Raw genomic sequence first — 13,760 nt, 5'->3', positions numbered from 1 at the left:
CTCAGAGTAACAAGATTCTGGAACCCGAAAGAGTAGCAACATTCCATGCTACCGATCCAGGGCAAGCAGTGGATCTAAGGAAATACTTTTTCACAGCATGTTATTCTTTAATCTTGGGCAACCCAAAAGGGGTTGTGGCTGTGGGAGAAGCAGCGGGACAGTATCATTCCAAATATTTGGGTAGACTATTATAGAATAGCACCTTTTACATGCCCAAATACCACGAGTTGGGTGGCAGCATTTACACCAAACGGGTAAAAATGCTAGTGCCAAATCTCAGGGTACAATGCACTATGCCAAATAACACTACACACTATTATATAGAAGGCTCTCAGCCTAGAGCCTGGAGCATTCAGTAGAGAATAATGGTTAGCGCTGATTTTTTCAGCTTTATTTTTCCAGTGCCATCTACTGAATCTGGCCCTCAAGATGTAATTACTCCAGAGAAAATAATCAAAGACTTTGGTGTGGACGCGGTGCTTGGCTACACCAACAAGGGCAGTTTTGATCATCGTGCCCTATAGGTGTACATTTTTAATGTGTTGCAAGTTGATGGTTGATTGAAGTCAAGAAACATTTTCTTTCTCTTGTATGAATACTTGAGTTTGGAATGAGGCCACAGCTTAACTTGGCTTGGATGCCAGAGCTCGTAGACCAAGCACTAAGGATCACTGTACTTTCAGGGCCCTGCAGGCGCAGTATTCTACATCGACCTGGACACGCTAGAGACAAAATGTTACGCCAGAAGTAGCGTGCCATGGGAAGACTGTGAAATCAGACCTTTCGTTGAAACGGTAAGATGTGCTTCCTTCAGTCACTGATTCAGTGCCATAGCTAGAGAAGCACCCAGTGGCCTAGTAAGGGGAGGTGTGTGTTTTTTTTCACCCCGGGTGCCATATTGGTGGGGGCGCCGGCACTCCTCGTCCTTCTCCGCCCTCCCGCCTCTCCTCGCCACGCGTGGGCCCCCCTTCCCTTCCCCCGTGACTCTAGTCATTCACCGCCGCGAGCAACCACTTCAACGTGCTCCTTGCGACCGAGTCGGCTCGCCCACCGACATCAATTCCGGGTGACATCAGAGGGAGAGCCGACGGGGTCACGAGGAGCACATTGAAGTTCTTGCTAGAGATATGGGGAAGGGAAGGGGGAGCTTGCGCACGGCACAGGGGATTGAGGAAAGAGCTACACCACTAGAAGCAGCCGACACCCTCATCTTTTTGTCTGATGGGCGGCAGTAAGACTTCAGCCACCGTATCCCAAGTCTCATGTCTTAAGGTTGTGCCTAGTATTACAGTCGTACTCCTAGGCCACGGTTCATTTTTATGCCTTGACTGCTGCTGCATTAAATACCAGCTCCAGCTCCTGTGAATTAGACATTGGATGAGCTGCACTCCTGTAACCAGCGCGGTGACCCTCATTCTGTGCAATCATATCAGTGCTCGGAAACCTGTATAAACTCTCACAAGTGATCGCATGCCATGTAGAGTTACCGTATGGCTCCTGAAAAAGGAGGGCGGATTGAGACATCCGGGTTTTACTTCTATTGCTTTCAGTGGAAGGAAAACCTGAATATCTTAATCCATCCTCTTTTTTTCTGGACCCATATGGTAACCCCAATGCCATGACTTTGGTCCAGTGCTTTCTGAGACTCCAAATTCAAGGCCAGCTAATATTGCATTAAAGACCATTTCTAAGAATATCTTGGTCTCAACCCATGCAGAAGTGAGGATATTCTTGGTTTTCATCTACACGTGATATATATGGTAGGGTTACCATATGGCTTCAGAAAAAGGACGGATTGAGACATCTGGGTTTCACTTCCATTGAAAGCAATGGAGGTACAACCCAGATGTCTTAATCTATCTGGAGCCATATGGGCTGCCCAATTCCGGTCCTTGAGATCTACTATCAGGCCAGGTTTTCAGGATATAGTAACATAGTCCACAATGAACATGCATGAGAGAGATTTGCATACCAAGAAGGCAGTTCAGGCAAATCTCTCTCATGCATATTCATTGTGGATATCCTGAAAACCTGGCCTGCCAGTAGATCTCGCGGAATTGGGCAGCCCTGCATTAATGTATGGGACATCAAGTCACCCCCTTCCATCTGCTAAACCAGTGGTTCCCAATCCTGTCCTAGAGGACTACCAGGCCAATTGGGTTTTCAGGCTAGTCCTAATGAATATGCATGAGAGAGATTTGCATATAATGGAAGTGTTATGCAGATGGCCAGGGGGGTAACTGAAACTCTGCATACTACTGATATGTCTCCTCAAGTCTGCTTATCTGATCTGGGTGTTGCCAAGACAACATCAAAGGTTTCCACAACAAGTATCTGCTATCTTGACCTTTTTGACCTGGGAGTTGCCCAAACCGCATCAAAAGGATGGGAAACTGATTTCTTCAACACCTCCCAGCTTAACTAACATCCTGACTTCCTTTTGCCTGTGTGTCTCTCAATTAACATCAAAAGGACAATAAAGCCAGATGGGCCGGTCTCTGCAACACCTCCTTGACCTAGGTGTTGTCAAAACAAGGAACAAAAGAGCAGGACCAGCTGTTTATGCTTTTTGAACTCAACAGCTTTCACCCTTTTATAAGGACGGGATTCTGCTCCTAACATTAGAATCCAAGACGTCTCCAGGGACAGAATCCAAGATGTCTAAAGGGTCAGTCTCCCGTGTCTACCCCCCTATCAATTACAGGGATTCCCAATTGTGAAGGAGGAGTGTTTGCCTGAGATACGGTGATGCTATTTTATATATATAAGTATAATAAAGTGTTATTGTTTATGCTTTATATTGTCTGTGTGCTTTTCTGAGTGTCACTGATCATCCCATTTGACAGAAATAAGTGGCGGAACATATTGGTACCAGAAGTGGGGTGATCAATGTGGTCAGAAAAGCTACCTAGAAAACAAGGGGTTGAGGAGCAGGCTCCCAATCCCTCCATTCCGAATGGGAATGACAGTATAGGTAAATTAATGGCCACTGAGTGGTCTGTAGAAGTAGGATTAAGTGAATCCTGTACTTTTGGAAGTGGGGATCCACATGAATTATGTGCCTCCTTACAAAAGGTGAAAATCTCAAAAGGAGAAGAGCAAGAAGGAATTTCTAGACAAGGAAGGATGATTTTGTCAGACTGGAGGAATTTGCATGAAGCTAAACAGGAATTACAATTGAAATTAGTAGAGCTGGAAAAGAAAAGGTATAATCAACAGCATGCCATTAAAATGCTACAATGTCAGAATAAGTTGTTAATGGATAAGGGAGACACCTATCAAAATGTAACAGGAAAGGCAGCTGTGCAATGTACACAATATAAATATAAGAAAAGGAGGTGGAAAGTGAGTTACAGAAAAGTTAAAATCTTAATTTATCATCTGCCGGATGATTGGAATCCAAACAAACGGGATGGGGATATTTGGGATTCAAATTCTAATAACAGTGAGGAGAATATATGTGTTGAAGGAGAACAGGCAGAAAGTTTAGAAGCAGAGCCTGTGAGGAGACAAAGATTACAGGGAAGTCTGCAAACAGGAGAAAATCTAACTAGAAATAATGTTATGGAGGATGTTACTCCACATGAAATCATGGATACGATGGCACGCTTTACACAGCAGCCTGGGGAACCACTAATACAATGGGTAATTCGGGTGCAGGAGCTGGGCGCAGCAGTGATTATGTTGGATGCCACAGATGTCACTAAATTTGTTCAAATTAGTCAAGAAGTAGCAGTGCAAAATGCTTTGCGGGAGGATCCTTATCCTACAAAATATGCCCAATGGTCTTTATTAGAGATAATTAGTAGGGGGTGTCACGAGGCGATATCCACTTGAATCTGATTGGCCCTCAAATGATAAAATTTGGTATACATTAAAAGATGCCCAAATGAGAATTAAGGAGGAGGCTATGAAGGCAGCCTTAGTAATAGGTCACGCTGACACATATATGTCATTACCTTTTACAGTGTCCATGAGAAATAAAATTATCAAGTATGCTGCACCGGCATACAAACAGGTAATGATAACTTTGTTGATCAATCAAATAGACAGGACTATTTTGGAAGCCTTAGAAGCGGTCCGACAGTTAGGAGATCAGGGGGACTGGGGACCTCAAAATACTTTTGACAAAAAGAGAAAAGGACAATCCAATTCAAACAGGGCTAATCGGGTGTCTCGGAGGAATATGTTTTTGAAATTAATAAAAGATGGTGTAAAGGGGGAAGAAATAGATGGGAAGAATACAAACGGACACTCACTCCCTTTATGCGGATGATTTCTTATTGGGAGGTGCAGACTTGAGGATCCAGGGGTGGACTGTTATGCAGATGGCCAGGGGGGTAACTGAAACTCTGCATACTACTGATATGTCTCCTCAAGTCTGCTTATCTGATCTGGGTGTTGCCAAGACAACATCAAAGGTTTCCACAACAAGTATCTGCTATCTTGACCTTTTTGACCTGGGAGTTGCCCAAACCGCATCAAAAGGATGGGAAGCTGATTTATTCAACACCTCCCAGCTTAACTAACATCCTGACTTTCATTTGCCTGCGTGTCTCTCAATTAACATCAAAAGGACAATAAAGCCAGATGGGCAGGTCTCTGCAACACCTCCTTGACCTAGGTGTTGTCAAAACAAGGAACAAAAGAGCAGGACCAGCTGTTTATGCTTTTTGAACCCAACAGCTTTCACCCTTTTATAAGGATGGGATTCTGCTCCTAACATTAGAATCCAAGACGTCTCCAGGAACAGAATCCAAAGATGTCTAAAGGGGCAGTCTCCCGTGTCTACTCGCCTATCTATTGAGGGATTCCCAATTGTGAAGGAAGAGTGTTTGCCTGAGATACGGTGATGCTATTTTATATATATAAGTATAATAAAGTGTTATTGTTTATGCTTTATATTGTCTGTGTGCTTTTCTGAGTGTCACTGATCATCCCATTTGACAGAAATAAGTGGCAGAACAGGAAGTGACAGGTATGCAAATCTCTCTCATGCATATTCATTAGGGATATCTTGAAAACCTGACTGGCTGGGGGTCCCCCAGGACAAGTTTGGGAACCACTGCATCAGAGTTAGACTGAAAACCCAATTGGCCTAGTGGTCCTCCAGGACAGGATTGGCAACTACTGTGCTAAACTACTATATCTCGAATGGGAGGGTCTCTAGAGCAGTGGTTTCCAACCTGTCCTGGAGGACCACCAGGCCAATTGGGTTTTCAGGATAGCCCTAATGAATATGCATGAGATAGATTTGCATATTCATTAGGGCTCCATGCATATTCATTAGGGCTATCCTGAAAACCTGATTGGCCTGGTGGTCCTCCAGGACAGGATTGGGAACCACTGCTCTAGAGAAGCCTCATGAGGACATAGAGGGGTTTAAAGAGGCTTTAGTTACAATAATCTTTTTTTTTTTCCAATTTGAATCCTGGCAGCTGATGTGATCTAAATTTTCAATATCTGAAATGCCGCCTATGGGGATCTTGGTGGGTTCGCATTACTATTTGCTAGGATTACCATAAGGCTTCAGAAAAACAAGAACTGATAGAGACATCCAGATTTTACTTCCATTGACAGCAATGGAAAGTAAAATCTTCCTCCTTCTTCTAGAGCCATATGGTAACTCTACTGTTTGTACTTATTCCCATAGAAAGTCCTTTCTCAAGGTTGTCCTGGCCCACTGACCCCTTGAATTATGCTGAAGAAATGCACACACTGTTTTACCTAAACAATTTCTGTGATTGTCTAACAGGTGCAAAATCTACTGCCTGAATAGATTAATACAATTCTATTCCACTCATGTAAACTGTTAAAATAATTGTGTGTCCTTATACATACAGGGCACCTATGGCCTGGCTGCCCTGGGTCGGTCCACCCTTGCCATCAGAAGCTATGAACCTGGCTAGAACCTTGATGCGGGACCACCAGGGTAGGGTTACCAGAATGTCCTCCTTTTGAGGACATGTCCGGGGGGTCCGGACAGCTTTTCAAAACCCGGCACTTTGGGTTTTGAAAAGTTATGTCGGGCAGGGAGGAAGTCTATGCATGCGCAGTCGTCATGTGATGAAGTCACGAGTACAAGAGACAACCAGTAGATGGCAGTCTTGTAACATCAATAGACTGCTTGTAACAGTGGTTCGGGTGCAATGCTAGAAACATATCTCCCTCCGGGGAACCACGCAGCAGGTCAAACTCTGTAAAAGCATCTGAAAAATGCTGCATGGTTCCCCGGAGGGAGATATGTTTCTAGCATTGTACCCAAGCCACTGTTACAAGCAATCTTTGATGTTATAAGACTGCCATCTACTGGTTGTCTCTTGTAACCCTGAGGCAAGCATCAGTGCCGAAACACAGACCGTATCGGGTCCACAACACAAATATTTATTCATCTGTTTTATCTCTGGTTGATGTGCACTGTTCCATCCCCACTGTTGCATTTTCTCATAATATTTACTACAGCACCCTGGTGAGAACCTGAAATAAAGCCAAGAACTTCTATCCATCATGGCTACTGAAGGAATTGCCATAATTTGAAATTACTGCCATTATGTTAATCTATAATGAGACTGGAAAGCAGGACTGATTTTTTGGTTGAGGCCAGAGAATAGCACGGTTGGGCACCCAGAAAATGCGGATGTTGGCACCTGCTCCAGTTCTGAGCTCATTGGCTGATGTCACGGATGCTGACCGGTTGGGCCTGACTCCAAAGTGGCGGGGCCACAGCCCTCTCAGGCCCATCCGTGGCTGCTCTTCCGAAGTAAACAATCACCGAAGCAAACAATCCTCTTTTCAAAAGTGTTTTCCCATTGGCAGAGTAGGAGAAACGCATCTTAAGATGGAACTTGAACGTGTGACCTCTTTTAGCTACAAAACGTTCACTTTCTCAGCACCCTCTGCCAACTAGTCCAATAGGCAGTTAAGAAATGCACTTCTTTAAATTTATGCTATAAGATGGAACATGTGATATGCAAAACATGTTATATTTCTTGTTAGAAAGTTTCAGGAACTTGCACGGTTGTGCTATATGAGAAGCCCTGGACTCTGGCTGTACTGCACAGTTATACCTGCCTCTTAATTCCAGGTAAGTAATAGTGTCACTTAATTTTTATGCTTTATTACGTAATCATTATGGGCTCCTTGTACAAACCCACGGTAGAGGTTTCTACCAAAGGTCAGCAGGGTAAATGTTCCAACACTTATAGGAATTCTATGAGCATTTATTTATTTGTTCATTTACAATATAAAGCCTGTCCTACCCAGGAGCCCAGAACGGGTTACAGTAATAATTAGGTACTTAGAATTTCCCTGTCTCTCCCAAAGGCTCACAATCTAGCAATTACCTCACAATTTACCTCCCTGGCCCTTAGCAGAAACCTCTACTCCAGCTTTGCAAAAGCCAGCCTATAATGAAAACCAATTAACATCCTCAGGAGAAGAGAAATAAATTATGGATTAACTTTAAAAGGGTTTTTCAGGATGAATGAATAACTCGATGCTGTAGTCAAATGAAGAATATTAGCGGACAGGTAGTTCTTTATGGAGACAAGTCCTCCAATCTGGGAAATTTAAACCCTCAGGCAAGGAATATTCAAGGCCTATGGTGAAACAATGCTTAGCTCTGAAAGCCACCGTATCACAGCCCCACATCTGGGTGGTAGAGCTGTCTTGGCTTCATCTTCATTACCATACACACAAGTCTCATTATTTCACAGCTAATACGAGTAATTAGTTATGTGTTTGACGTTACAATTGGCCAAAAAGGGGTGCCAGAAGCCCCTCCCCTGACCATGCTCTCACCATGAGGCTAGCCAAAAATATATATATATATATATATATTTTTTTTTTCAAAATCTTTATTCATTTTAACATATACATCAAGTGTACAATAAATATAACTCATCATATTACATTATCACTTGAAATTCCATAACAATATATTTCCCAAAAATTTTTTTTCCCACCCCCTTCCATATCCATCCATACATATTATATTATAATTCCTATGTGTATTAATCAGTTAAAATATGCAATTATTTCTTTAGATTATCATAACCCCCCCACCCCCCCATTCCTTCAAATTATCAAATGATAATCAAATTATCAAATGATAGGAGGCTTGCGCCAGAAGACGTATGAGGAGAGACTGGAAGCCCTGAATATGTATACCCTAGAGGAAAGGAGAGACAGGGGAGATATGATTCAGACGTTCAAATACTTAAAGGGTATTAACGTAGAACAAAATCTTTTCCAGAGAAAGGAAAATGGTAAAACCAGAGGACATAATTTGAGGTTGAGGGGTGGTAGATTCAGGGGCAATGTTAGGAAATTCTACTTTACGGAGAGGGTGGTGGATGCCTGGAATGCGCTCCCGAGAGAGGTGGTGGAGAGTAAAACTGTGACTGAGTTCAAAGAAGCGTGGGATGAACACAGAAGATTTAGAATCAGAAAATAATATTAAAGATTGAACTAGGCCAGTTACTGGGCAGACTTGTACGGTCTGTGTCTGTGTATGGCCGTTTGGAGGAGGATGGGCAGGGGAGGGCTTCAATGGCTGGGAGGGTGTAGATGGGCTGGAGTAAGTCTTAACAGAGATTTCGGCAGTTGGAACCCAAGCACAGTACCGGGTAAAGCTTTGGATTCTTGCCCAGAAATAGCTAAGAAGAAAAAAAAAAAAAAATTTAAATTGAATCAGGTTGGGCAGACTGGATGGACCATTCGGGTCTTTATCTGTCGTCATCTACTATGTTACTATGTTACTATGTTACTATGTTATCACATAAGGAAAAAGAATAGTAAATTAACCTTAATCATTATAATAGTCTATTAATGGCCTCCACACATCCTGAAACCTTTTAAAATGACCATTTTGTACTGCAAGTAGTCGTTCCATTTTGTACAGATGACATACTGAGTTCCACCAGAAGCTGTAATTCAATCTAGAACAATTCTTCCAATTAAACGTTATTTGCTGGATCCCCACACCGGTAAGGATCATCAAAAGCTTATTATTTGCTGCAGATATTTGGCATTTAGCCCTCATACACATTCCAAAAATAACCATATCATAGGACAATGCCACATGATTTTCCATCATTAGGTTAACTTGATCCCAGATTGATAACCAAAATGCCTGAATATATGGACAATAAAATAAAAGATGATCCAGAGTTCCAACTTCAATTTTACAATGCCAGCACCTATTAGACTAGCCAAAAATATTTACACAGCCTCATTTAAATACACTCATAAAATACTTAAGAATCCCAACACCATGGAAAACCATAGAATAAAAACTGAAATAAAAGCCTGTCTTAAGCAGAAAGAAGTTAAAGAGAGTAATCTAATAGACTTAGATCCACAATGCACAATTCTACGACACCACAGTACAAAATACCGTGATGGGAGTGATTTTTCTTTACCGTGTGATATTCAGCACATTAGCACGCAAATTATATGTACGCTATTCATAGGGTTGCCAGATTTTCCACACCTATTAAAAGCTCCACCAAACCGCATCTTATCTCTTTTCTTATTTTTTTTTCTTATCTCTAATAATCAAGTTTCAAGTTTCAAGTTTATTATATTATTTGATTAAACGCTTTTCAGAGTACAAAGCGTTTTACAAAGAAATAAAATTAAATTTCTAAAATCACAAATACATTGTAATTAAAATTAACTATTTTAAATTAAAAACAAACTGGGATAAACAATCCACACGAAACAATGGGAAAAGGGGAAGAAAGAAAAAAATACAATTTATAAAATAAAAAAAAAATAAAATAAAATAAAAAGTAAGCAGGTTGGGTTAGTACATAGGGAAGGTATGAAGAGAAGGAGAGAAAGAGAAAAAAAAAAATAATAATTTTTTTGAGAACTAGAAAAACTAAAAAGAAGGGGAAAATAATCTGAATTTAATGAAGAAAGAAGAAATTCAGAATTAATCAGAAAATTAAAGTTTTAGTTAAAAGCTTCTTTAAAAAGAAGACATTTTAAACTATTCTTGAATTTTTTCAAATCTTGTTCAAGCCGTAAATATAGAGGGAGTGAGTTCCAAATAGATGGGGCAGTAACTGAAAAGATCAGGTCACGGCGAGTACCAATGATTTTTAATGAGGGAACATAAAGGGTAGCTTGAGAGGAAGATCTAAGAACATTTCCCCACTCCTCCCTTTCAATCATCACTTTCAAGTCCGTCTTGTCAATGTCCTTAATGTCCACCTCCCCTTCTTTTTTTTTTTTTTTTTTTAAATTTCCATAGACATTTCTTTTAACTACGATCTTTTATCTCTATTTTAGTATTTTATTGTAAACCGGCTAGATACTCGTTGATGGTCGGTATATTCAAAATCAATAAACTTGAAACTTGATCTATAGAGCCGTCTAAAGTAGGCGTAGTTTATGTTGGACGTTGATGTCGGCTAGAGAATGACACTGGGAAAAAGTTTATCACCATTCCCGCCCTGTCCCCGTTCCCAACCCGTCCCCGCGTGTTCAGTCCCCGTCCCCGCCCCTTCCCCGTGAGCTCAGTCCCCGTCCCCACCCTGCAAACTGTCAGATCCCATCCGCACAAGCCTCAAATAGTTATGATTTTATACTGAACTTATTTTGTTAAAGTATAAAAAGAGACAATTCTGCACAATTGTCATTTTATAAACACAAATAATACAGAGCAAGGATCAGCAAAACCCCTGTTTCTCCTCCCTTTTACAAATATCCCCTCCACTATTGTGAAAACCGAACAAACCAAATTACTACAGAATGCTACACAAAACATCAGTCACACGTGGCAGGAATAGGGTTAGGGGAGAGCAACTAGGGCAACTGCCCTTGGTCAGAGAAAGAACCCTAAGCCAGCTGGAAGCTAAAGAAGCACTGCCTGGGCTTTGCGGTCCCCAGTTATGTCTAATATTAGATCTAGCAGGATACATATTTCAAATCTGAAATATTCTAATCACAAAATATAAAATCAATTTATTTTTTACTACCTTTTGTTGTCTGGTAATTTTGTTTTTCAAATCACATTGGTCTCAGGCTTTGGTTTTTGGTCCCTTCTGTCTTCAGCGTGGCATGGCTGGCTCCTGAAGGTAAAATAGGCGCCAGAAGAGCTGGGGAGGAGATGCCGAATCTGACACGGGCGCAATTTTTTTCACTACAGGAGCAAGACTTTTCACCGCTTCCACGGGGTGGTGAAAGATCTTGTCCCCATTCCTGCGGTAAACCAGTTGCAAATGTCCCCATTACTGTGGATTTACTGTGGTGACCACAGTTTACTGCGGTAAACGGTCCCCGTATCATTCTCTAATGTCGGCGTCCTTCAGTGCCTCTATGGACGTGATTCTCATGTAAAGTAGGCACTGGAAATGTTGGCCTGTAAAATCCTGGCCTTCGTTTCCAGTGCCTACTTTAGTCATGGCCGCAGTTCTGAAAATGGCTCCGTTGCATGATGGACATGTGAACGGCGCCATTTGCAGAATCTAGGCCTAGGTGTCACTCTTAAGTAATGAGCACAACTCCCTCCATCCTATCCCTAACCAACCATGGAAAGAAAGAGCAGAAGGCTCAACTTGGGACCGAACTGGGACTGCCCTACTTGTTAGGAATTATCAGGAAAGGAATAGAAAAGAACATAAGAACATAAGAAGTTGCCTCCGCTGGGTCAGACCAGGGGTCCATTGCGCCCAGCAGTCTGCTCCCGTGACTTGTAAGTGATCCTTTGGCTAAAACCTTACAATCCTCATTATTCTTCTATCTATACCCTTTTATGAACCAATCTCTACCTCTATCTATATCCCTCAATCGCCATATCCTTCAGGAACTTGTCAAATCCCTCTTTGAATCCCCTTAATGTACTCTGTCCTATCACAGCTTCCGGAGGCACATTCCGGGTGTCCATCACCCTCTGAGTGAAGAAAAATTTCCTAGCATTGGTTCTAAACCTGTCCCCTTTCAATTTCTCCGAGTGCCCCCTTATTCTTGTAGTTCCTAATAGTCTGAAGAATCTTCCCCTTTCCACCTTCTCTATGCCCTTCATGATCTTGTAAGTCTCTATCATGTCTCCGCTTTTCCAGGGTGAAGAGCCCCAGCCTTTCTAGCCTCTCAGCGTATGAAAGGTTTTCCATATCTTTTATCATTCTTGTCGCTCTTCTCTGAACCCTCTCAAGTATCTCCATGTCCTTCTTTAGGTACGGCGACCAATATTGGACACAGTATTCCAGATGCGGTCGCACCATCGCGCGATACAGTGGCATGATGACTTCCTTCGTTCTGGTTGTAATACCCTTCTTAATAATACCCAACAAACAAAGATGAAAATGTTATAATGCCCTTGTATCGCTCTACAGTACAGCCACATATCGAATACTGTGTGCAATTCTGGTTGCCATACAGACTACAAAAACCTTCAGAGAAGAAACAAAAACCCTACTTTTCAAAAAATACATAAAACCAACATAACACAACCAGACCTATCCCAAGCTTCACCTGCAATACTATCTAATCTTTAGCAAATCAGAAAATGTCCAGACTATTCCTTATGCACTTCTAAATATCTTGACAATTGTTATGTAATCCACCTTGAACTGCAAGGTAATGGCGGAATCGAAATCACAAATGTAATGTAATGTAATATAGCGGAATTAGAAAAGGTACAGAGGAGGGCAACAAAAATAGTAAAACGGATGGGACAACTTCCCAATGAGGAAAGGTTAAAGCGGCTAGGGCTCTTTAGCTTGGAGAAGAGATGGCTATAAAATGATGAGTGGAATGGAAAGGGTAGATGTGAAACACTTGTTTACTCTTTCCAAAAATACTAGGACTAGGGGACATATGATGAAGCTACTAAGTAGCAGATTTAAAGCAAACCGGAGAAAATATTTCTTCACACAACGTGTAATTAAACTCTGGAATTCATTGCTGGAGAATGTGGTGAAATCAGTTAGCTTAGCGGGATTTAAAAAAGGTATGGATAATTTCCTAAAAGATAGGCCATTATTGAGATGGCTTGGGGAAATCCATTGCTTATTCCTAGGATAAAATCTAGCATGATATCTGTTTTACTACTTGGGATCTAGCTAGGTACTTGGGACCTCTTGGACACTGTTAGAAACAGGATACTGGGCTTGATGGACCTTTGATCTATCCCAGTATGGCAATTTTTTATGTTCTTATTATAGCAATGCACAACACTGCTGCCGAACCACAGACAGACTCAGAAAAATCCCGTTTATTTGAATGTTAGGTTTTGCTGCCTCAGGTCAAATAATATGTAGTATCGATGAGAGGTAACCAGTGTTCTTGGATATGGGTTTTTTTTCCCAGATACAAAGGAAGATGTCACTAGCATATGTCCAGATTGCCTGGTACTTATCGACATGAACAGTACAGAGGCAACACGTGCTCTTGGATTGTCTATGCTGAAATTCAATGAAAGGAGTAATAGATCCAATTACTTTGCCCCAGCACATGTCTTCAGAGCTGCAAGCCTGGTACGTGGTGTTCATGCCTTTGTGCAAAGCCATTAGAGAAATAGAAACACCTGGAAGGCAAGAAGCAAATGCTTATAGAAATATACCCTACAAGGCTTAAGGCTGGGACCCTGGATAATCTGTGCAGACAATCCCCACTTCCCTTTTCTCCTTCCCCCCCTTTCCTTTTGATTATTATGGGGTCCTTATACTAAGGTGTGCTAGCCGTTTCAGCACACGCTAAATGCTAACGCGTCCATTATAATCTATGGACGCATTAGCGTTTAGCGAACG

At 41.7% G+C, this 13,760-nt stretch overlaps 1 long non-coding RNA gene across 1 annotated transcript; it reads left to right on the top strand.

Annotated features, from left to right (window-relative positions):
• The first annotated feature begins 698 nt into the window (after positions 1 to 698).
• LOC117366721 lies at positions 699 to 13,462 on the top strand. Its single transcript, XR_004540641.1, has 3 exons — positions 699 to 794; positions 6,997 to 7,084; positions 13,321 to 13,462. It is a non-coding gene; the product is annotated as an uncharacterized LOC117366721 (long non-coding RNA).
• The last annotated feature ends 298 nt before the right edge of the window (positions 13,463 to 13,760 follow it).

This window comes from Geotrypetes seraphini, chromosome 9 (assembly GCF_902459505.1).
Source record: "Geotrypetes seraphini chromosome 9, aGeoSer1.1, whole genome shotgun sequence".
In the NCBI taxonomy this organism is placed as follows: domain Eukaryota; kingdom Metazoa; phylum Chordata; class Amphibia; order Gymnophiona; family Dermophiidae; genus Geotrypetes; species Geotrypetes seraphini.
Note: the sequence above shows the minus strand (reverse complement) of the source record. Positions and strands in the feature narration are given on the sequence as shown.